Below are 24,749 nucleotides of genomic sequence, written 5' to 3' on the forward strand. Positions count from 1 at the left end.
GTGCGGCTTAAACAACAGCATCTTATTTCCTTTTTTCTGGAGACTGGAAGCCTGGGATCAAGGTGAGGCCAGTGTTGGATTCTCTGGGGCCTCACCCCGTGCTGTGTAGACGGCGTCCTCTCTGTGTCCTCAGTGGTTTCTCTTATGTGCATGCAGCACTGAGGACTGTGTCTAAATTCTCTCAAAAGAATACCAGTCATACTGGATCAGGGCCTACTCTTAAGATCTTATGTGACCTAAATTTCCAAGTTAAAGGCCCTGTACACTTAGGTACAGTGACATTTTGAGTTTCCGGGGTTGTGACTTTAACATGTGAATCTTGAGAGGGGGGATAGTTCAGCCCATGACACCTTTAGGGAAGAATCCTGGTGAAACTGCTACGTTGGATTAGGCAATGTTTCCTTGGCTGAGACGTCTAAAGCTGTAACAAGCAACTGAAGGGAAAAAGACGGGATCAAAATTAAAAATGTTCATTTCAGAGGATACTCTTAAAGTAAAAAGACAACCCACAGAACGGAATACATTATCATGATAAGGACCTGATATCATGAATATATTTAAAAGCTCTTAGTAAAAATCCAATTTAAAAATGGACAAGGGATTTGAATAGACATTCTCTAAAGAAAGACATATAAATGCCTTAAAAAGCACATGAGATGTTTAGCAGAATTCATCATCTTAGAAATGGAAATCAAAACTACCGTGAGATACCACTTCACAACCACCGGGATGGGTAAAACCCCAGTATTGGACAGGGACATGGTGGTGAATTTGGGAAAACTGAAATCTTGATATATTGCTAGCGGGAGGGGAAGTAAAATGGTACAGTTGATTTGGAAAAGTCTGGCAGTTTCTCGGAAAAGTCTGGCAGTTTCTCAGAAAAGTTAAACATGAAATCACCGTACAACCCAGCAATGTCACTCCTAGGCATACGCCCAAGAAAATTGAAAATATTTTTGCCAAAAAAATCTTATGCAAGAGTCTTCATAGCAGCATTATTCGTAGTAGTAGAAACAGTCCAAGTATCTGTCAACAGGTCACTCACTGTGAGATTCCACTCTCCTTGGACGTGAAAGATGTCAGCACCGAAGGTCACGCACTGTACGATTCTCCTCACAACAGGTGTCCAGAATGGGCAAATCCAGAGAAACGGAAGTCGGCTGGCGATTGCCAGGGGCTGGTGGAAGGAAGGAGCAGGTGCTGACTCTTAATGGGTTCAAGGTTTCTTCGACCCGTGGTGAAAAAGTCCCGGAATTACATACTAGTGGTTGATGTACAGCTTTGAGAATATGCTAAAAAGACTGAATTGTATCCTTTAATATTGGGGCTTTTATGGTTTGTAAATTCCTTTCAATTTCAAAAGGAACTCAAGAACTTCTTTGGTGTTGATATTTGGATTGTGAAAGAGACAGTATCCAAAACAAGTTACTATGTAACTCACGTCCCCAGAGTTAAACTTCATTTTCTGAGGATCTTAAAGGAAGTGTTTGAGCCTAGGAGACACAATGATCCTATACTAGATGTTACACCTCATCTTACTGATTTCTATCTCACATAACCATATTCAGGGAAAAACGACATGTAAACGTGAGCTGAATGCTATGCAGAGACACATTCCTCTTACCCGGATGATCTTTAGTGGTGCAGTAAGAGATGAGGTCATAGCAACGGTAGTTTAGCTAGTTTAATTTCCATGGCAACAGGAATTTGGCACATCGGATGAGTTAGATGTCCCTGCACAGCTCCTAACGGGGTTGCCCATTTCTGTGTGGTGTCTGTGTATATTCTCGCTGTGGAAATAAGTGATAGCACCTGCACAAACACTTGCCCGGAAACGCTCACGAAGCTGGTGAAGGCAGAGGACAGGCGAGAGGGAAGCATGGCTCAGCCCTGGCAAAGAAGATCGTTATTCCGAACGCAGTCAGGTGGAGAGTCTTGCTGCTGGTGTCTGGGAAATGTGTTGTGTTTGCTTCTATCTGAACAGCTGGACCTGAGCGTGTCTGTGCTTTGACATTAAATCTGTACAGTATCCTTGGCAGGGTGTGTATCTCTGTGGCAGAGGACACCCCAGCCACAGTGGATGTCAGCGGCGGTGGCTGGACTCAGGGTCTGTGAATGTTGCGTGATCGAACGTGTTTGGTTCATTCTCAGCTCCTGCCCAGGTGCCTCCCGAGCATCGGGTGCTCTGGCTCCCCAAACCCTTCCCATCTGTGTGTAGCATGACCACCACCTTCCTACCATGTGTTTGTCCTACCATGGCTGCCGTGTCTAATGGGCGCTTTGCTTTCCAGCTACTTTCCTATAATCAAAACCCTTGAGGCCGGGCGCGGTGGCTCAAGCCTGTAATCCCAGCACTTTGGGAGGCCGAGACGGGCGGATCACAAGGTCAGGAGATCGAGACCATCCTGGCTAACACGGCGAAACCCCGTCTCTACTAAAAACACAAATTAGCCGGGCGAGGTGGCGGCGCCTGTGATCCCAGCTACTCGGGAGGTTGAGGCAGGAGAATGGCGGGAACCCAGGAGGCGGAGCTTGCAGTGAGCTGAGATCTGGCCACTGCACTCCAGCCTGGGCGACAGAGCGAGACTCCGTCTCAAAAAAAAAAAAAAAAAAAACCCTTGAACGACTTTGCCTGCGTTTCAGAGACGATAGGGTACTAGTTTTTCATGATTGCTCTGAGGATTTCCAAAAGCAAATGAAACTTACAGGATGTAAGATATTAGAAGTGACAGTAATTATAGATGAGTTTTCTCAGTGTGTTGATTGTTGTAAAATTACATAGCACTCTAATTTTAAGTGTATGGTTTGGTGGCATTAAGTGTGTTCACACTGTGGTGCCACGATCACCGCCATCCATCTCCAGAACTTCCTGGTCTCCCCACGCTTGAAACTCGGTCTACCCAACACCAGCTCTCCTCCCGCCCCAGCTCTGGGAAGCACTACAGGTTGCTTACAAAATAGGCTTTTTCAGTAAGAGAAGGGGAAGGAAAAGAGCTCTAAAGACTGTCTTGAGATTTGAGGAAGTGTTTTAGGTTTTGCTGTCTGGTTCCCGGTGTAAAGGAACTATTGAAGACGTGGGAAGGCGAAGGTCTGTGATCTCAGGAAGTGCTGGGCTGGGCAGCTTTCCTGCTGTGACGGGGGCACTTGCCCTCAAACCCGCCTGAGATAATCTCCTGAGGATGGTGCTGCCTTGTGACAGCTCTGAACTTGGTCTCCTTGAACGTTGCCAGGTACATAAGCTTTGGCGGTTACCGTCTAGTGTCTGTGGGAGACCTAGAATTTGAACATTGTTTACTTTAGAACACACTTATTTGTATAACACTCTACCTGTTCTCATCAATGTGTTCTCTTTTTTTGCCTTAATATTCTGTCTTGCGGTAGCAGTAGTTGCAGCGGACGCTACTTCTGGTTCATGGTCATTGCCAAACACAAGCTTCTGGAAACCGTGTGAAAAATGAAGGGGAAAGTGCTTTTCTGCAAAGGCCTTTTTTGAATATCTTGTTTTTTTCTGGAATATCTGTTGTGGTGTAAAACGTTTTCATATTTAGGGGTTTGTAACGTGTTTTATACTGGTTAGCTTTGAAACCCCATGTTTTTGGCATGTCATGGGGCTACTTTGTCCAGTTATTCTATGATATAGCTGGTTTGCAAAACTATTGGTTATTTCCCTTTAAAAACCAAAGCAACTTACAGATTGAGTGTGATTCCTGTAAGAATTTAATTGTAAAATTGATTTGTGTTCAATAAGCTTACTGGTATGGCTAGATCCGTGGACAAAAAGATAAGAACATGTCAAGTCTCTGGGCCATGAAGGACTTCCAAATAATACACATGATACATAGTAATTTCTTAACAAAAGATTAGATTTAGTGCATAACTATTTAAAACCTCCACATTTTCTGTTATAGGCATTCCACAGTGCCCATGGGAGTAGGCTGCAGGACTGCCTATGGAATCCGAGGTCTGTGGGTGTTGAGTTCCCTGCTCTAAAATGGCATCGTGTTTGCATATGACATACGCACATCCTCCTGCAGACAGTCATGTCAGGGTTGCTCATAACAGCTATACCATGGACATGCCATGGGAGTAGTTGTTTAATGAATAATAAATTCTGAATGCTTAGTACAAACACATTAAAAAATATTCTTGATCTATGATTGGTTGAATCCACAGGCCTGGAACCCCGGGAGAGAGTACAAACTCTAGAAGCAAAACGAACAAAGAACTTGAGGTCAGCAGTGACGGGTGTGGGATCACACTGAATCTCATGTGTTTTGCTGTCTGTGTCACTGTGTCCCGTGTAAACGGGAATCATTTGTCGCTTAAGGTAAAATAGGTAATGGGAAACATTACACAATGGGCACGAAGGCGCGCCCCTCATTACCCCGTGTTACAGCCAAGTGTCTGCCTCCTGGGGAAGGATCTGTTCTGTGGGGAGACTAGACGTTGATGATTTCCGGATGTGTGAAGGGAAACGCCCTCCGAGAAGCGTGGCTTTGGCCGGAGCACATCAGACGAGAGTTAGCGTGGCATGGAGTTTCCACAGTGGCCCTCAGGCCTGCTACTTCTCTCCTCTCCCCACCCCTGGCCCTGACTCTTACCAAGGGAGGAAAGTTCAGCTCCAGTTGAGCCCCGCGCAGGGCTGTGGATCTCTAGGGCAGGTGCCACCTTCGCCTGAACAGGCTGTGTCAGAGGAGGGTCTGGCCGTACTTGAGCTGTGAGAGATGCTCTCAGAGATCCAGCATCCTGCAAACCCAGGTGCTGAAGGTTCCTCCTCCACCATCCTGCGGGGAAGGGGGTCTTATCCTGCTTCCCCTCAACCCGAGCGGACTTTTGTCTGTTCTGTACACCTAGGTTTTCAGAACAGTTATTGTTAATCATCTAGCAGACAAACACCATAAGGTGAGAGCCTGGGAGGGTAGAGGGGGCTGTGGAAGGTAGTTTTCTGAATAACAGTGTTCAGATTCCTGTTTTGCCGTCATTTGACCCAAGGCCTCCAGATAATTGAAATATTGTCAGGAAGACACCCATTTTGTATCTGAGGTTTTTTCATGTTTGTTTTTGTTTTTGTTTTGTTTTTAAGGAATGGGTGCAAACTTCTAACCAGGGACCTGACAAAAGAGAAGGATTTCTTTTCAAAGTGAAGGTCGGGGATGGTTGGCATTTGCCATCTGTGACTAGCAGGGACCCAGGCTGCTTCCCTCCTGCCGCCCGACTCCTGCCTCTCCAGCTCCTGCCCCTCCAGCTCCTGCCCCTCCAGCTCTTGCCCCTGTTCCCACCAGCAGGAAGAGGAGCGGGAAGCTGCCTTTTCCCCTTTAAGGGGATGAGGTGAGAGTTGCACCTGCCATTTCGCTAGTCCCTGGGGTGATTCTCCAGCATGGGTGGGAGTTGGGTTTGGAGGCCCGAGCCCCATGAAGCTGGGGTTGCTTTTCCCTGAGCAGTGGGAACCTAGACTCTGGGAAATGGGGTCAGAGGGTAGCCTTTGCTGCATCCGCAGGAGGGGCTTCTCGTCCCAGTTGACATCTTCACTGCCAAAGGGGGTGTGGCCTTCATGGTCCATTGACAGAACGTTACTTGTTTTTGTTTGTTTTTTAAGCACATTGAACCCTAATTCCTTTGGCCTTTACTAAAGTGGCACTTTGTAATTCCACATGATTTCATCGTTATACTCGCAGGAGAGAATGCTTCCTGTAAACCAGAAGGATCTCTGAGACGGTTCTCGTCCCATAGAGAGTTCCTTTTCCCAAGGTTAAAGACACAGCCTCACGAGGGGTTGAGGACACACTGCGACAGCCTCAGGAGGTCCTGGACACGTGCCCAAGGTGTTTGGGGCACAACTTGGTCTTACAGATTTTAGGGAGATGTGAGACAACAATATATGTGAGATGTACGTTGGTTCGGTCCAGGAAGGGAGGGACGGCTCGAAGCGGGGAGGGGTTTCCAGGTCACAGGTAGATCAGACAAAAGCGTTTCTGGTGTACCTTTCCAGAGGAAGCAGCCAGATCTGCATTTATCTCCGTGTGCAGATGGGGACTTCGGGTTCTCTCCTCTGTCATGAGGAATTTCCTTGTGGATCGGTTGTGAGGGAGGTACATGGCTTTTTTTTTTTCCTCCCCCAGTAGCTGTCTCTGTTCGGAAGAGCATGGGAGGTAGGTTTGCCCTAAGCTGTTCCTCACATTGACGTCCCTTTAGCTTAGTGATTTTGGGGTCCTGAGATGTATTTTCAACCGCATGTTTCTGAACACACTGGCACTCTAAACAGTATTGTAGGAGGCATCTAACTTACTTAGAAGAAGAATCTATTTGGAAGGACTTGAGCACCTTCATCCTTGAGAGAACCAAGCCTTTGTTTAGTTTGCTTTGCCCCGAGGCTGTTACTCTGCCCTGGGCTGTGCGGCCTTAGAAAGCTGTGCCCCTCTGAGCTCCTGCCTGTGGAATCTGGTGACTTTGGAGTTAATCCAGCAGCTACATGTTTTGGAAAGCAGATTGCCTCTTAAAGTGTTGGTGATTATGATTCTAACACTAGAATTTCAGTGTGTATTTTCCACCCTTCTTACTTTGTCTCCTCATACACTGAGATGCTGCTGCATTTGCCCTTAGGCTTCACTGAGGGAGGGTCAGTTCTCACCCTATCTTAGATATTGACCTTTGAACGGACAGAATCGGGATTCAGAAAAACCCTCGAGCTGTGAGAGTGTGCTGATATCTATGTAAGTGGGGTTCATGTGTCAAACTCAGGTTTAAGAAAAACCAATTCTAGGCTGGGCATGGTGGCTCACACCTGTCATCCCAGCACCTTGGGAGGCTGAGGTGGGCAGTTCACTTTTGAGCCCAGGAATTCGAGACCAGCCTGGGCAACATAGCAAGACCCTGACTCTACAAAAAATTAAATAGGAGTGGTGATGTGCACCTGTGGTCCCAGCTACTCGGGAAGCTGAGGCTGGAGGATCACCCAAGCCTGGCAGGTTGAGGCTGCAGTGAACCCTGATAGCACCACTGTACTTACGGTGCACTGTGCCTGAGTGACAGAACAAGAACCACCACCACCACCCCCACACACTCACACACAAAGTATCAATACATGCAGAGGCCAGTTCTGCTGGGCCACCTGTTAAGGCTACTCTGGGCCTCACGGTTTTAGAAGGGTCTGTCCGGGGGCGAGAGGGAGTGGCTTGAGGGCCTAGAAGCCAGTTCTTGTGGTTCAGCGTGACTGCGGATGTGGAGCTGGGGGCAGGGCTCTCCAGGGCATGAGTGGGTAAACGGACGGGCTTCCAGGATGAGTCCCTGTGACTTGGCCTGGTTTACATCTGTCCAATACAAATCCACAGTTTCTTACTGTAGAAGCTTCTGCCGGGGCTGATGGACTGGCCTGGGGAGAGAGGGTGCCCTCAGAGCCTCAGGGTGCCATCTGGTTTAGGCAGAGCACTTAGTCACCTAGATCTAGGATTTATGGCACTACAGGGGACTCATCACACTCGGAGCAGCAGCCATCTGCATTCTAGACTTGGTTCTAGGCGAAGTACTTTGGAGTCTGTTGGTACCCTGTGTTCTGTTTATCTGTAAAACCAGTTAGAGTTATAACTAGTTACAACCTATGATTAAAATTTTGCTACAGAATATGGCAGTTGTGGTGGAGCCTGGCCAGAGACCCCCCTCTCGTACGCTGCCGCGTGCTGGGGCTGCAGGCGTTGACTGCATCGGCTGCCCCTCCTGGCGTGTCTATGTTCTTGACACCGGTGCCCATCGAGGCGCGGCCTGTGGGACTCGTGCAGCCATTTGTCTCTGTGTTCCTCTGAGGTTTCGCAGACTTCACGGTCCCGTGGCAGAGTGTACAGTATCTGCTTGCATCCTGATCTCCCCAAACCCCAGGACAGGCCAAGAGTTCCTTACACACAACTGCAGAGGGCCCCGTGGTGTGGATTTGCGGTGACACAGCCTTTCCCCAGTTCGGCCTTCATCTCCAGAGTTGGCTTTAGCGTGATAGAAACTTCACCTGAACCCTGAAGCTTTGGTGCTAGGAATTCGGTGACCGGCACAGATGATGCCTCGTTTCTCTGCATTTGTAGCAATAGTTGTTAACATGACCACGAGATGTACAGAGGAAGGAAAAAGGAGGTTTTCTTTTCAGAGTAACACTCTGTGCTTTGGGAAATGTGGTCTCGGGGGAGCTGTAAGCACGTGCCCCTCAGGAGGGGAGGAGGCCGCGGCGTTACACGTTCCGGGGTTTGTTGGCTGTGTGTGTTCATCGGGCTCATGGAATGTTGGAACGTTTACAGGGAAAGTGGGGTTTGTTCATCTGGTTCGTGCAATGTCTGAACACTTATAGGGAAAGTCTAGCACACATGCAGTGAGTTAACCTGTAACATCCATGTTCACCTTGGGGCAGGCGTAACATTTGAAATGAGGTGGACTGGGCGTGTCATGTACAAAGGTGAGCTGTTGGGCGCAGACGTTTATGCGCAGCCTCAGTCACAGCCAGGACTGGCTCAGGGTCTGCAGCTTGTGGCGGGAAGGGACATTCACGAGGCCATTCTGTCCAGTTGGGGCTGCCGGCAGGGTCCCAGCGTGGGGCTTCTGATTGTGGAGGAGACTTCATGCTGGTTAACAGACTGTACAGGAGTAGTGCCGTGGAGCTTTGGGGTCCACCTTCCCTATGATGCCGGTTACATTTCTCTCCGGACCTCATCGTAGCCACAGAGAGTGCACCTCGTTTGACAGCAGGGGGTGCCATGTTGATATAGTAATTTATTGTATTAACCTTTTTATTACTATTTTAATAACTTTTTTTCTTTTTAAAGAGATAGAGTGTTGCTGTGTTACTCAAGCTAGACTTGAACTCGTGGCCTCAAGCAATCCTCCCACCTCGGCCTCCCAAAGTGCTGGGCTTATATACATGAGGCAGTGCACCCAGCCTACAGCCATGTTTTTAAAACTCAGCACTTTAAAAATCCTACTCCTTTCACCCCCTCAATCACGCTGGTTAGCCTTGTGCAAACCTGGGGTGTCAAGATCTTGGCCTCCCTTTTATTTTACCCTTCGACCTCAAGTTCTGATGAGAACAGCAGTTACAAAATGGGCATTAGGTGATTCTTCCGTTACTAAAGCCAGAATTCTCACCAGTTAGAGATGTTTGTCCCCAGGATCCCAGAAAGCTGTTTTGAATCAAGCTTGGAGCAAGTAAGTAAGGAACTAAACTTTTGGTCCTCTGCTTAGCACCTGGGGAATGGGTTAGTTGCTGATACCCTTTGATCTGTGCTCACGTGCTGCATCTCGTCACGGGAAGCAGAGTCGCCCTGTGGAATAAAGTCCGGCTCACGGTGGCACGTCGAGACGCTCGGGGATGTCAGTCCCTTATACAGCGGCAGACTTGGAGACTCAGCATCGCGTGCAGAGCCCGGGCAACCGGAGTGCATCCACCTTAGAGACCACACGGCCGGTCGGCAAGGTGGATGTCCGGGCATATGGCCCTAACAGGCCCGCTGCAAGGTGAATTAGGAATTCGTTAGCAAAGAAATCAAACTCGCCTGTGGGTCCTAGCTACTTGGAAGGCTGAGGCGGGAGGATTGCTTGAGGCAGAAGGTCAAGGCCGCGATAAGCCATGATTGTAATACTGCACTCTGGCCTGGGTGACACAGGAGACTCCGACTCAAAAAAAAAAAAAAAAAAAAAAATTGCCAAACCTTACTCTTCATAGCAGGAGGGATAATTTATCAAAGTAACTGCCACAAAATCTTAGATGATGTAATTTCAGTGGCTAAGTGAGCTGTCCAGGCCACGTGGCTGGCTCACAACTCATGAATGTGAACAGCAGGTGGTCTGCATTCTGGGTGAGTGTGACTGTGCCACTGCAGTTTTGTTCCCATGTCTTGATGAGCATAAACGGTTCCTGACGAGGGTAGGTAAGGATGCTGTGACCTGAGACTCTGTAATATTGTTGCTTGAGGAACCAAGCAGTTTTTCTCTCTTGCAAACCTGTCAGGGAGGATGTTCCAGGCTAGTGACTGCTCCATGAGGTATTTAGGGATCCAGGTTCCTTACCGACCCCTGCTCTGCGTTCCCAGGGACACGGCTGTCCTTGTGGTTGGGAATGGGTGATTGCCATGCTGGTGGGGGAGGCTTAAGGTGAGAGTGGCCGTGGTTTACCTAATCTACATAATGGCAGGGAGCCTGGGAGTAAAGTGTAGCCATGGCCTGGAGGATGGATGATGGATGTTGGTGAACCACTGGCTGCACTCACCGCAGCTGGCCCAGGGATGGGGAAGCATGGCTGAGTATGCCGTTCAACGGTACCTGGTTCTTTCAGATTTGACTTCCTTACGGATTTTCTGCTGTAAAGAGGAGAGAGCCTGTGGTTCTAGGCCAAGCATCTCACTCATCTCATAACATCTTGTATCTCTTAGCCAACACTTATGTCAAGTTTTAGAAGTCCTATCAAACTGGCAAGCATTTCTCAGTTTGGTTTAACTATTGGATTTGATATCTGTGTCTGCATCTCTATTTTACATCTATGTGGTTATTTGACGCTCTGTAGTACATTTGGAATAGGTTCTATTTGGTGGAAGTTACTTTCAACAAACCCTTGCTGCTACTTGAATTTTCAAGGTTGCAAGTAGAAAGGAGAGAATAAAAACCACATCTTCTCTAGTTTTATAATGTGTTGTTCCTCAAATCACACCAGAAGTACAAATATTACAAATTACAAAAGCAGCCAGAATCAAGGTTAAGAGATTTCTGGGTGATTCTGGCTAATCAGCAGTATTTGCTGAGGTGTGTGTAGCAGAGCTACACGCCAAGAAGCCCGGGAGCGGGGAGAGTTGGGAGGCCAGACTGTGACTTCAGAGGTGCTGTTGCCTCAGGAAGAGAAGCTAGATGCAGGGAGGATAAATGGCCACAGGTGTGACCACCACCGTTCTTGTGGCGGTACAGAGGCCTTGGTACAGGGGCCTTTGTGAGCTGAGTTAAAAATAGAGATTGAGAGAGTGCAATGCATTCTTAGCTTTTAAAATAAAATGCTAATAGAGAATGTTTTGTTGGTAAGAATGTAAAATGTTACGTCTTTGTTTAGAATTTAAGGATAATAATTTGCTTCTGAGATCTTTGTGACTGAGATTTGAAATTTTTTTTTTTTATTTATTTTTTTTTTTTGAGATGGAGTCTGGCTCTGTCACCCAGGCTGGAGTGCAGTGGCCAGATCTCTCAGCTCACTGCAAGCTCCGCCTCCCGGGTTTACGCCATTCTCCTGCCTCAGCCTCCGGAGTAGCTGGGACTACAGGCGCCCGCCACCTCGCCCAGCTAGTTTTCTTTTTTTGTATTTTTTAGTAGAGACGGGGTTTCACCGTGTTAGCCAGGATGGTCTCGATCTCCTGACCTCGTGATCCGCCCGTCTCGGCCTCCCAAAGTGCTGGGATTACAAGCTTGAGCCACCGCGCCCGGCCTTTGAAATATTAACTATGGTTTTTTCATCCATGTTTTATACATATGCATGTGTATACATATACGTAAGGTATATATAAAAAAATAAGCGTTGTAATCCCAGCACTTTGGGAGGCTGAGGCGGGCGGATCACGAGGTCAGGAGATCGAGACCATCCTGGCTAACACGGTGAAACCCCGTCTCTACTAAAAATACAGAAAGAAATTAGCCGGGCGTGGTGGCGGGCGCCTGTAGTCCCAGCTACTCCGGAGACTGAGGCAGGAGAATGGCGTGAACCCGGGAGGCGGAGCTTGCAGTGAGCCGAGATCGTGCCACTGCACTCCAGTCTGGGCGACAGAGCGAGACTCCGTCTCAAAAAAAAAAAAAAAATAAGCGTGTCCGTATTCACATTTACATACACTTGCATAATGTGTATACTTCTAGTCACACATAGGTCTAAGCGACTATGACTTGACTTGATAACCATGAGAGGGTAATTAAATAATTTACCTGCTCTTAGCCTTGCTTTTATATGTGAGCGGGGACCCTGCGAAATGAGCCTCCCGCGTTCCAGGCCTCACACAGCCCGTGCCAGGTTTTGGAAGCAGGAGTTTGTCTGCAGCCACTTCGGGAAGCACGTGGTTGCCAGGATTGCCTAGAGCTCCGGGTTATCTCCAGTCCCAGCCTCCCTGGGGTAGAAGCTGCCCTACCAGGGGCCTGGACATGGACGTTAGGGCCTGGAGCCAGGGACTGCTCCTGAAGCAGGGGGCTCCCCTCACGGCTGGGCATGAGAACCGAGGATAGGAGGCGGAACCAGCCTCGGGCCAGTGCATGGCCTCCCGGAAGTGCTTGCGGGAAGCCCCAGTCGCCCTTTGCTGATCCCACAGCCAGCACCAAACTCTGTGAGATCCCCTTGGCCCACCCCTCAGGTTCCTAAAATGATTAGGGTTTCCTGAGCTGTGAATTTTTAGGTGTAGGCTAAAAAGCCCTGGGACAGACTCACAGGGTTCTTTATGTAGAAATGATGAGTGTGCTGGTGACTCAGAGCAGGCACTGCACCCTCACTCCAGGGTCCTTTGTGCCAGGTGGAAATGAGCGTGTGGGTCACCCAGAGTCCCTGCATCCTCACTCCAGGCACTGCTCTTTGGTTTCTTAATTAAAAGCCTAAAAGCCTTGATAATGAAAATGCATTCTCCCCAGAGAATAGAGTTTCTGGTTACAGAGGCTCACCTGTAAATGCGGTGCCAGGTCCTGCTTCCTGCCCACGGCCAAAGCAGGTACTTCATTTGGGAGGTGACCCAGGGGGACATCTGAGAGGCCTGCCAGTCCCCGAGGGATGAATCCACTGGCCTTCACACTCGTCTCCGGCCTCCATCAGCTCCTTTCTACCTGTAAACTGCCTGCTTTGACGTTGCCATCATTGGAGATATGTTAGGGACTTAGTATGGGTTGACTCCCATAGGACCAGCAGATTGTGGAAAGGTGGGAACCAGGGCTGGGAGGGTGGTGACCACGGCCAAAATAAGAACCGTGGTGGGCTGGGAGGTCCATCTTCTGTCTAAAGTGTTTTTAATAATAAAAAAACATAGTGTCTCAGGAGCATGAGAGGGCAGGCCATAGAAGCGGAGAACATACCTGTAAAACACTCATCTGATAAAGGCTGTTATCCAAACCGTGCAAGGAACTCTCAAAACTCAACAGGAAAATGAATGACCTGATTAAAAACGGACCAAAGACCTGGACAGATACCCCAACAAAGAAGATACACAGATGGCAAATCTACACGTGAACAGATGGCCCGAGTCTTATGTCATAGGGTGAGACGTCAGAGTACACCCATCAGCCTGACCAAAATGCAAACTCCGACACCACCACGTGCTGGTGGGTGTGTGGGCATCAGGACCCTCACTCATCACTGGGGGAAGTGGGGCAGCGGCTGTGCGAGGCAGCGTGGTGGTTTTCCTTGGAACTAAGCTCTCCGACCACAGGAGCAATCACAGTCCTGGACGTTTACTCAGAGGAGCTGAAAGTTTACTTCCATGTGGAAATGTGCACACAGACGTTGCCAGCAGCTTTATAGTTGCTAAAACTAGAAAGCAACCAAGATGCCCTTCAGTAGGTGAATGGATAAACTGTGGTATGTCAGATACTGGGATATTATTCAGCACTGAAAAGAACTGGACCCCTAAGCCATGAAAAGACACGGAAGGATCTTAAACACATGTTGCTAAGTGAATCTCCAATCTGGACAGGCTGCGCTATCTGAGTCCAACCACAGCACAGTCTGTGAAAGGCAAAGCTGTGGAGACAGTCAGTCAGTGGCTGCCAGGGGTTGGGGAAGGGAGAGATGAATGGGAGGAGCATAGGGGATGTGTAGGGTGGGAAACAACTCCAGGTGGGGCTTTCATGGGGGATCCATGCCGTTCCACGTCTGTGGAACCCACAGAGTGAGCAGCAGCAGGCCGAGTCCTCGTGTGAGCTGTGGACTGTGGGTGGTGGTACCATGTTGATGCGGGTCTGTCGGTCGTACAGACACGCTGGTCCGGCGAGGGCAGGAGAATGATGGAGGCTGTGCCTGTGCTGGGAAAGGAGATATGTGAGGACTCTGTACTTTCTTCTTGATTTTGCTATGAACCAAAAATTGCTTTTAAAAACGTCTATTGAAAAGGCAAACAAAAGAGTACTGGCCAGACAGTATCTGTGTGAGGGTGTGGCCTGTGTTCTACGTTCAGAATTTCCCTGTTAGAATACACATATCTAAATTATTCAAAGTTAAACCTTTGCATTAAGTAACTCGCTACCAAGTTACAGTATCAGCTTGAGCGCTGCCAGGATGGCCAGGATCCTGTATCCTGACGAGCTTCTCCCCTGACAGGTGCAGTTGACATCCATGGCCACATCCCAGAAAGCAGTAGGGCTTGGAATCTCAGGAGTCAGGCTTTGTGGGACAGAGAGGAAGTGAGATCTGTAAGCACGTGGCTGAGGGCAGGCAAGGAGGAGCCCGTGGCAGGGAGCCCGCAGGGATGACTTTTTGATCAGTTGTCCTTATCGCTGAGGCCTTCTTAGACTTGGGGAGTTGGGAGTCCCCACTCTCGGGCGCCTCAGAAACCAAAGGCTGCTCGTAATCCTCGAGTTCCAGATGCCTCAGGGGAGGTACCTGGGTTGTTGGCTGCAGTTCCATTATTTGCTGCTCGGTGGGATTTGCCCGCAGCATTTCTGGTTGTTTTTAAGAGCTGATGTTTGAGCTGCTTAAAATCACATATGGATGTCAATTTATCTGTAAAAGTTAAGAATGGAATTTGAGTTCAAAGAGTTGTGAAAATGCTCTAGGTCGTGTACTAATGTATACATTACATTTGTGGAAATATTTAAAAGTCCAAGATTTATATTAAACACTTCTCTTGATTTTTGTAATATCTACCTGTAATTTTTCCATTTGATTAATAGATGTCAGAGGGCTTAAATTTTGAGTGCCTGAATTCACTGAAATTAAAACTTCTTACATCAAATGTAATTAAACTGAATGTAGCCAACAGTGCATGCTTTTATAAATATTGAGTAAAATATATATAAAAACACATATCCATCGACATGCAGATGGCGGCAACACATTAAACCATAAAAGTAGAAGTAGTATTCTTTGTTTTCTGAGAAGACAAATTTTTAAAAAGCCAAGGGGTCTTATAACTTTCTAGTCTCCAACGTATTTGCCCTAAAATGGAAGATTGACAGCAGTAGAAGAGGAGATCCTGGGCCAGTGCAGGCTCTGGGAGCAGCAGGGTGAGTGCTGGAAGGAGCTGGCTGAAGGCAGAGCAGGGAGGTGATCAGGGAGGCCAGGGTGGCCTCAGGGTACGCGGCTCAGTGATTGAAAAATGGTTCACATTTCTTGGAGAGCCCTTGTCTCTGCCCACGGAAAACCCAAACTCCTTCCAACTGGGATGTGCATCTCATGTAAAAGTTGTTACTCCCAGAGAGAAAGCCAGTGGATGTAGAAATTTTTTGTATGCAGAAATTACTTCAAATTTGTTTCTAACCTTATCCTTTTCTTCCCCCGTCTTAATGTGTAGTGACTTTCTGCAGGTGACGCACACATCTTAGGAGAGCGCTGTATTTCAGTTGCTGTTGGCTCTGATGTGACTTTGTAGTGTCCGATGTTCTGGTTCTGAGGTTCTGCGCAGAACGTTGCTCCTCTCTGCTGAGCGTTGCTTGTTGAAGGCCCATGTGGAAATTTCCCTGTAAGCTCGTTGACCACAGCAGTCTTGGTTCAGAAATCTTTGGACCTCCTGAGACTTCACACAGCCTTCTAACCTTTCTAGCGTGACCTTTTCATTTTAGTGTTCCCCATTAATTCAGATGTTTTCCAGAAAGTAAGTAATCTGCTGAATGCAGGGTGGGGGTGCCCTCCGTTGGCTCTTGGGAGAAGCATCACTGTTTCTCCGGGTGGAGCTTCCCGCCCACCGTGGTGTGCTCCAAGACGCAGCAGGGTTCTTTGGCAGAAGTAACCGTCGAAGGCCCGCGTCTCCGTGGCAGGGTGACTGTGGGTGTGCGGCCTCGCGGCCATACCGGCCCCTCCCCATCAATGGCACCACGGAGAGGAGCAGGGGGAGGCCTGGGATCTGTCTCCAGAATCATAACTGTGCTTCCGAGACTGTGTCATCCGTGTGTAAGTAGACATGCAGAGAAAGTGTTGGAGATAAGCAAGAGACGGTGTCTGTCCCTAATGAGCTCAGGTGTGCCCTTGAGAGGGTCAGGTTTCTGTGCGGCTGATCTGGACTCAGCCTGGCTGTGTCAGTGCAGGTGACTGCTGGGCTTTGGCAAGGCTGCACCCACTGTCCGTCTGAATCGGCCCCCTTCCCAGGCTCACGGTGCTAGCTGGGCGCCCAGGTCTGATTTCCCATGAGGACGGAGGCCCTGTGTATGTGTCGGGGAAGGGGGAAGTGGGGGTCCTACTTTAGCCGTATCCAATGCCATGCAGGGTTAGCACTCAGGAAACATGTGCTATATGGGTCAGTGATTGAGTTCAGAAACCTAGAAAATTCAGCATTGCAGGCTTTGGGCATGACCCATCCAGCCTTGAGGCTCTTTCTTTCTCTGAATTTCCTTCCATGGCATCCTCCTCATCCCAGGGGCCCCTGTTCCCGTATGACTGTTGGAAGTTTCACAGCTTCCTCTGCTTCCCCTCCAGGGCCCTGATGTGGCTGGGGAAGCTAGTGACTGTGCAGACCCCACAGCCAGTAGATCGTTGGTGCCAACGCCTTTGGCCTGGGTTACCTGAGTCAAGGACTCCAGTACATGGCTGAGCTCACCCCGAATGCCAGGATCAGAAGGCCTTGGGTTGCAGAAAGGTTGGGGGTTGCATATAGAAGGACAACCTGCAAAGGAGAAGGGGAAATGGCTGTGCTAGATGGCAGCTAGAGGAGTCTGTGCAGAGCCTGTTACCCAGTGCAGACACAGAGCTGGCATGGGGTATGCGGTGACATAGCCGCCATGGAAGTGGGCAAAGTTACAGGCTTCGGACCCACATGGATGGTCTGGTCTAAAACGATCCTCTGTTTCCTTTAATCCTAGCAACTGCTGGCTTACGGGGTGGGGGAGTGAGATCTGTGGTGGCCGCGAGGAGAGACAGGGAGTTTAATTAAACCCCTCTTTCTGGGAGAGGGGAGTAGCCGTTTCTGTAGGACGGTGAGCATCATCATCTCAGGTAGCTCAGGCTGCTGTAATGAAACACCATTGCCTGAGTGGCTTGTTCTATCATAGCAGGGGTGTCATGTTAACTAGAAGTGTGCTTTTCTACTGGGCAGTAAGTAAATTAATGGTACATTTGCCAAGGACAGTGAGGTGTGATTTGATGAATCCAGTGGGGAAAAGGAGAAGGGGCTTGGCTGGGTGGGGACGTGTGTGTGGGAGCAGAATGGAGCAGCCATGCGTGCTGTTGGGATGGAGGGCCTGCGCCCGCATTTCCATGGGATCCGTCGATGTTTGTGGCATTAGACCTGAACCTCTGTCTCTACTTCTAACACCCGTATAGTGAGGAAGCCCCTGATGGGCCTGAGTTGTTACTTCCCATTGCCATCGCTGGGAAGTGCCCCGGACGCCTCTCCTGGCTGGTGACGGCCCCAGGCCTGGACACTGGGTTCGTCCTGAGCTCTGGGAGGGGCTTGGGCTCCATGCGCAGCAGGCACCTGCGCATCCCTTTGGACGTGAGATGTTGGCGCTCGGCTTGGAGGCCAGCGCGATCTGGGTGTGGTCAGGATCCAGCTCATCCTTTGGAGAGAGAGCACCTGCCCGGGGGCCCCTCTGAGGTGCATAGTCGTGCAGTGCCCTCACAGGATGCCCTGTCCTTCGAGAACTTCCCGCCATTCCCCTGGACCCTCAGGTAAGGGAGTCAAGTGTGGTGTGTGTGTCATGGGCGGGGTTGCTGAGGACACCACGCGCCGACTTGTGTGAAGACACGAGGCGCTGCGTGAGCTCGTTCCCAGGGGACCGTTGGCATCTGGGGGCCTGTGGGTGTCTTTCCACTGGCAGGAAATAATGGGTGGCCCATGTTACCTTTTGTGTCTTTTTTTTTTTTTTTTTTTTTTTGTCAAAAAGCCCTAATGCCAACGTCACTGTCCCGCTATTGGAACCACCCACCTCAGGCTCACTGGTCCTCTTGTTTCTGGGCTCCTGCAGTGTTGTGTTGGGATAACTGTGTTAACTTCGTTTGAATTTTCTTCCTATTCTTTTGGAATAAGTGTTGATAGTTTGTGCTGCTTGTTCACCCGAGGCGAGGGTGTCCTTTAGGCCTGGAGGAGCACAGCCCGTGTAGGGAGGTGCCGGACCTCTGCCTCTCATGTCGTCCGTAGCCCTCACCACACGTCTGCTCTTCGCTCCTCGTGCCCACGGCCGGGGTCACGGGCTGCTCGCTCTGCCGTTTGAGATCCTCGGAAAAGGTGGTGTTTACACTGAAGGGAGATTGGGGGTGTGCAGCTGATTTTAAATAGGAGGAAATGATGGTAACAGAATGAGCAATTCCTAGCACTTAGTCTCAGGCTTGAGAAATTGTGTTTTAGAAGCAAGGTATCCCCAACTCCGGTTTTCTTCAAATTAAATCTTTTAAAGAGTCCACAAATATAAATAGTTAAAGCCTAAAACTATGCAAGAGAGGGCCTAGAGCCCAAGCCACTGCCAACTCTGACTCCAAGACACCTCAGAAACTTGGTCCTCCTCCTCAGAGAACCCCCCTTCTGCTCCTCCCTCCACACTGCTCCCTCCACACTCCTCTTCCGCCCCCTCCTCTTCCGCCCCCTCCCCTTCCGCCCCTTCCACTTCTTCCTTCCCCTTCCCTTCTTCCTTCCTCCCCTTCCTCCTCCCTCTTCTTCCTCCTCCCTCTTCTTCCTCTTCCCTTCTCTTCCTCTTCCCTTCGTCTTCTTCCCTTCTCTTCGTCTTCTTCCCCCTCCTCTTCCTCTTCTTCCCCCTCCCTCCTCTTCCTTCTCTTCCCCCTCCCTCCTCTTCCCCCTCCCTCCTCTTCCCCCTCTTCCCCCTCCCTCCTCTTCCCCCTCTTCCCCCTCCCTCCTCTTCCCCCTCTTCCCCCTCCCTCCTCTTCCCCCTCTTCCCCCTCCCTCCTCTTCCTCCTCTTCCTCCTCTTCCCCCTCTTCCCCCTCCCTCCTCTTCCTCCTCTTCCCCCTCCCTCCTCTTCCTCCTCTTCCCCCCTCCCTCCTCTTCCCCCTCTTCCCCCTCTTCCCCCTCCCTCCTCTTCCCCCTCCCTCCTCTTCCTCCTCTTCCTCCTCTTCCTCCTCCCTCCTCTTCCTCCTCTTCCTCCTCTTCCCCCTCCCTCCTCTTCCTCCTCTTCCCCCTCCCTCCTCTTCCTCCTCTTCCCCCTCCCTCCTCTTCCTCCTCTTCCCCCTCCCTCCTCTTCCTCCTCTTCCCCCTCCCTGTCCTTGGGCAACCTCCATGGAACTCTGGTTGAAAGTCACTGGGTCTGTGGGGCCGCCCATTTGATAGACGAGCACGCTGAGGATCAGACACAAGTGACTGACTCAGAACAGCACAGAGGCTGATCCAGCTTGCATGCCGTCTCCTGCCTCCCGTAACACCGGGTTGTCCCTAATGGAAGAGAATCAATGATGCTGCTTCACTGATCTCCAGGGAAAACAGGTTGATAACAGGTTATAAACATGAGAATGTTTTGGAAAAGCCATCGTCCACTTGTCAGCTCCATCTCTCCTGCCCGGAAGATGTAGGGAGAACATGCCTTCAGCCCACCCTCATCCCATAATAGGACAGAGGACAAAGGGGCAGAGACCCAAGTCCTGTCAGTGCCCTCAGGAAAACCCCTGTTTCCTCCTCTCGGTGGAAGTGGAAACCATCACGCTGGACTAGATTTTCCCGGGAAGCCCCTCCACCCCGAAAGCAAGGAATCTGGTTTGAGCACACACCATTCTTGGTGTCTTCACTTTCTGCAGCTGAACCCTGCATACGTGGCCCATTAATCTTGCTAGTCCAGTGTTACTGGGTCCTGGCAGTTTCTGTGGACTGATGGCAGGTGTTTACCATTGTGTTTAAAGAGGAGAATAGAACTTTATTGTGTCAAAATCAGATGATAACGATTGCCATGTGTTTCCTTGGGTTGGTTGGGGTGGGTGGTGGTCAACGCTTTTCCTGAGGGCTAAGTTCTTGTTTGAGACTGTCTCACTTTGTCGCCCAAGCTGGAGTGCAGTGGTGCGATCTTGGCTCACTGCAACCTCCGCCTCCTGAGTTCAAGCTGTTCTCCCTGCCTCAGCCTCCCAAGTAGCTGGGATTATAGGTGTGTGCCACCACACTTGGCTAATTACAAAAGTGTTTAATACAGGCTGGGTTTTGCCATATTGTCCAGGGTGGTCTCAAATTCCTTGCCTCAAGTGATCAGCCCACCTTGGCCTCCTAAAATGCTGGGATTACAGGCTTGAGCCACTGTGCCCGGCCTGATCCTGACGTCTTTTAAAGCTGCCTTCATGTACCAAAAGCCAGTCTATATTTGAAAATCAGTCTTGAAGAGCCTAGGAGGAGAGGGATAAGCTTCAGCTAGGTAAATAACTATTCATATGTTAAAAATATGGGCCAAAATCTACCCCAAAATTTTAACCCTTCTGCTTTGTGTTTTATATCCGTTTATGGTTATTCTTTCAGTATTAAGATTTTAAAAGATTCTTTTGATAATTATGGACAAATTACTATTAAAACTCAGCTGTATTTGTAACACTTCAAAGAACTAATTGGATGACATTATTTTTCCTGGAGACATTTTGGATTATGACATAATTAGTGTTTATCTCTTTGCCAGAAATCTTTTTTTTTCTTTTCCAGAACAGAAACCTGAAAAGAAAATTCCTTTGCATTAAGTGCTATTTCACTGTGTGACAATCAATTTTTGAAGGTGAGAACAAGATCTTCGTGTATTTTTGGGATAATTCTTGCTTAATAGTGAAAATGCTAAGTGTTAAAATTATGGAACAATTTGTTTCTTTGAAAATTACTATTTGCCTGCCCACCAGGTGGGAGCTGATGAGAACGTGGATGTAAAAATTAAATTGTATTTAGCTTGTATAAAAGAAGTTTTTAAAAAAGCTTTTTTGTTTGTTTGTTTTGTGCTACAGAAGTGGCTTCATTGTGGAAATGAGGTTATTGCAGGCACCTAGAATTTTATCTCCTTCACTTCTACAATGGGAAGCAGTTCTCCAACAAGCACAGGAATCTGACTTTCTGATATTGAGACTCCTAGGCATCAAGCCCCGTGGAAGGGTTGGTGATTACGTGAGCGTTGGCGTTGGCGTTGATGTGGGCACCCTCCAAGCCGGACGCAGGGAGCAGGGAAGGGCAGAACAGGCCCCTCAGGAGCCATGAGAAAATCAAGTGTTGGCAGCAGTGGTGAGGGTTGATGTCAGGGGCCAGGAGGAGGTGGCGAAGGGAGCATGTGCCTCAAGGCAGCCCTGGAACCCGCAGTCCCTGCAGTGAGGTCTGGTCTGCAGGGGATGTGGACGGCCACGTGGCGAGGCCCACAGACAGGCTGGACTTGGCTGCGTCAGAACTCTGGTGGACGTTGCAAACGGCCCCACAGGGTTGCAGTGCACATTCCTCGGACAGAGAGAAGACGCTTGGAACTGTTCTCGGCACGAAGCCAGCGCCCTGTGAACAGTGGCTCCTGCTGTCGTGACTGAGTGCCGTCCAACTGGGGGCAGTTGCTCTGCTCAGTTCACTTAATTGGGCCAGGAATGGGGTTGCCCTGCCTTCTACAAGCTTGACGCATTGAACGAGGACTCAGTTGATAAAGTACTCTGTAAATATGCTCTCCCGGCTAGAGTGAGCAAAGCCCAGGGAGTGAGTGGTTCTTCAGTATTAGCCAGGTGTTTGTGGTGGGGCCAGCTGTGCGGCTGCTAGAGCGAATGTGACCAGCAAGCCTCTGTCCCCCCGGAGGTGGCCAGCGTTCCTGTTACACGTGCCGTAGGCAGAAGGTGGGCACTGCTGGGAAACTTCCTCATGTTGCTGTTTCCTGATTGGAAATTCAAGGTTTCTGAGCATCCTACATCGAATTTGTACATTGCTGAGACTGTACACCTTTCAACACTTGTTTTTTCCTGCTTTTCGGATCCATACAACCTGGCATTTGGCCGTGGCTTCCAGGACAGGCTGGATGCAGAGTGAAGTCCTCTCCTCACTGTCAATCTTTGTACATGTCTTTTTGTATAAACTGTATTTATTGAGAGTCTCAATTAGGTTTTTACTTAACTTTAAATGACTTTTCAAATTGCCATGTACATAACTCTCCCAGTTACAATCGTGAGCTAACGTGGGTTTTTGGTTTTACTTTGATGAACTTTTAACATTTGCATGCTAAATGTGGGGGTGGAAGTCATTTATCTGCTTTTCATTTCCTTCTTGGTTATACTTAGTGACTTTCAGGTAAGGTGTGGAAAGCCTGGTACAGGGTGAATTGCAGGCTGCAGTGTGGCGTGGTGGAGGAGAGGCGGGGCTGCAGTGTGCACAGTGGATGAGAGTAAAGAGATTTCCATCCTCGAGGGAAACACACAAGAAACAATTTAAAAAACTGATCGTCTAGCTTGCATGAGGTCCAACAAATTCAGTTTGCAAAGTTTAACTTCCAAGTTAACTTAGTAACTTTTCCCCTAAGTCATTAATTTAGTAGCTTATGTTTAAACATATTTTTCACCTAAAGCAAGTCATAAATTCTAAAATGAATGACTAAACATGTAATAATATAGGCATACAGCACCTGAAGGGAAAACTGCCAGTATGCTAAAATATTGGATACAGATGCTTAAAAAATATAATGTAGCATTCTTACAATGCATGTGCTTTTAGCATGTAACTTGGTGAGTAGTTTTGAGCTATATTTGTAGGAGTGTGTATCTTGAATACTTTAGGACACCACTGCAGATGTGTGCGTGAGAGGTATAAATACTGAATGTTCTTTTCCCTTCCCTTAAATGAAAAACATTAGCTCCCTTCATTTTTATTTTTATTTCTTGAAGTGGACTCTCGCTCTTGTTGCCCATGCTGGAGTGCAGTGGCGCAATCTCGGCCCACTGCAACTTCCGCCTCCTGGGTTGAAGTGATTCTCCTGCCTCAGCCTCCCCAGTAGCTGGGATTGCAGGCACCCAACACCATGCCCCGCTAATTTTTGTATTTTTATTAGAGATGGGGTTTTCCCATATTGGCCAGGCTGGTCTCAAACTCCTGACCTGAGGTGATTTGCCCACCTTGACCTCCCAAAGTGCTGGGATTACAGGCGTGAGCCACCTCGCCCGGCCAGCTCCCTTCTATAATGATTTATACAGTTGTTTTTGCTTTTTGTTTTTTTGAGACGGTGTCTTACTCTGTCACCCAAGCTGCAGTGCAGTGATGCAAATCTTGGCTGACTGCAGCCTTCACCTCCTGGGCTCAGGTGATCCTCCCACCTCAGCTTCCTGAGTAGCTGGGACTAGACACATGTCACTACGCCCAGCTACTTTTTTTTTTTTGGATATTTTTAATAGAGACAAGGTTTTGCCATGTTTTCCAGGCTGGTCTCGAGCTCCTGGGCTCAAGCAATCTCCTGGCCTCAACCTCCAAAACTGCTGGGATTATAGGCGTGAGCACCACATCTGGCCCATTTTTTTTCCTTCCAGGATTAGGAGTCGACTTTCAGAAAACCCTTCAACTTTGCCAGCTTAATTTTCCATAAAAATATTCCTCTAGGATAAAAGCAAGACACAAACAAAGAAGTATGTGTGGACTGCGGTTAAAAATTTTCAACACAACATAGCTTAGGAAGGTTGACATTGACAAAGAGCATGAGGCCCGTTCAGTGCCTTCTAGGCAGTGGGAATGGCGGTCTGTGGGTGTGTGGCGTCCTAACGTGTGTGGCGTCCTGAGACGTGATCGTGGTGGTCACGCTTTTACAGAGGGCTTCCTGGGAGTACCAGAGGCTGTTCTTCTGCAGTCGGCCAGCCAGGCAGCAGCTGCCAGAGAAGGAACAAGCAGTAAAAGACAGATGAACACGGTGTTATTGTGGCTGAGACGTTAAAACCAGGCTCACTTTGTTCTTACCGTTTTAAAAAACTTATAATGAAGTCCTTAAATATGTTCAGGATTTCAAAGCAGTTGTGGGTGTGTCTGTGTCTCTAGCTCGTGTTTGGGTGCTTCCTGCGAAGAGAGCTCAGAGACGCCACCTTTCCTTGATGAGGTGACAGGGCCTGGAGAGGTGTGAACCCCGTGGTGGGGGGATGACTGACCTGGGGTGAGTCTGGGTCAGTGTGGGGATCCACCCCCACTCCGCGTTCCTGTAGGCAATCCACAGTTCTAAGTCTTTATGATATGGGTAAAATGAACCTGGAAGAGGGGTTATTTTTTAAGAAGTAAGTGCCATGTTCTTTTTTCCTCATACTTTTCCGTGTTTAAGCAGCATTGAAGGATAAGACACTAGTAGCATGTTGTTTTGGAAGCAATGTTGTTGGTTATATTTCGTTGAATCTGACCCTAAGGTTGCCTGGTAACAGAAGTTTTCCTTTAACAACATGGGACTCTGTTGAATCTGTTGCCCCATTGGCTGAGCCGCCTGAAATCAGTGCAGTAGCAGCTGAAGAGGCCTCTTCCCCTTGGAGGAAGCCGCTGGATTGGCAGGAGGCACCGCCCTTGATTGAGGCAGGTTTGCAGGGACCCCACGCGGCACCTGCAGCTCTCTCCTGCCCCCTGCTGGTTGGCCAAGCAGCCTCGCGACAGTGTGCTCAGTGTGAATGTTCACTGGGGCAGGCCAAGGCTTTTGTTCCAGAAACACTGACTTCAGAAACGGCCGGCCGTGTGTGTTGAGCATGGGAAGAATT

The 24,749-nt window shown here is 49.0% G+C and overlaps 1 long non-coding RNA gene across 1 annotated transcript in view; it reads left to right on the forward strand.

Annotated features, from left to right (window-relative positions):
• Positions 1 to 501: 501 nt before the first annotated feature.
• Positions 502 to 24,749, forward strand: part of LOC139357040 (uncharacterized) — a 48,497-nt gene continuing 24,249 nt past the window's right edge. Inside the window, exons 1-3 of the long non-coding RNA XR_011609630.1 lie at positions 502 to 1,925; positions 20,737 to 20,806; positions 21,027 to 21,881. This is a non-coding gene — a long non-coding RNA (uncharacterized lncRNA). The remainder of the gene's footprint in view (positions 1,926 to 20,736; positions 20,807 to 21,026; positions 21,882 to 24,749) is intronic.

The sequence above is a fragment of the Macaca nemestrina genome, chromosome 11 (assembly GCF_043159975.1).
Source record: "Macaca nemestrina isolate mMacNem1 chromosome 11, mMacNem.hap1, whole genome shotgun sequence".
Lineage (NCBI taxonomy): Eukaryota > Metazoa > Chordata > Mammalia > Primates > Cercopithecidae > Macaca > Macaca nemestrina.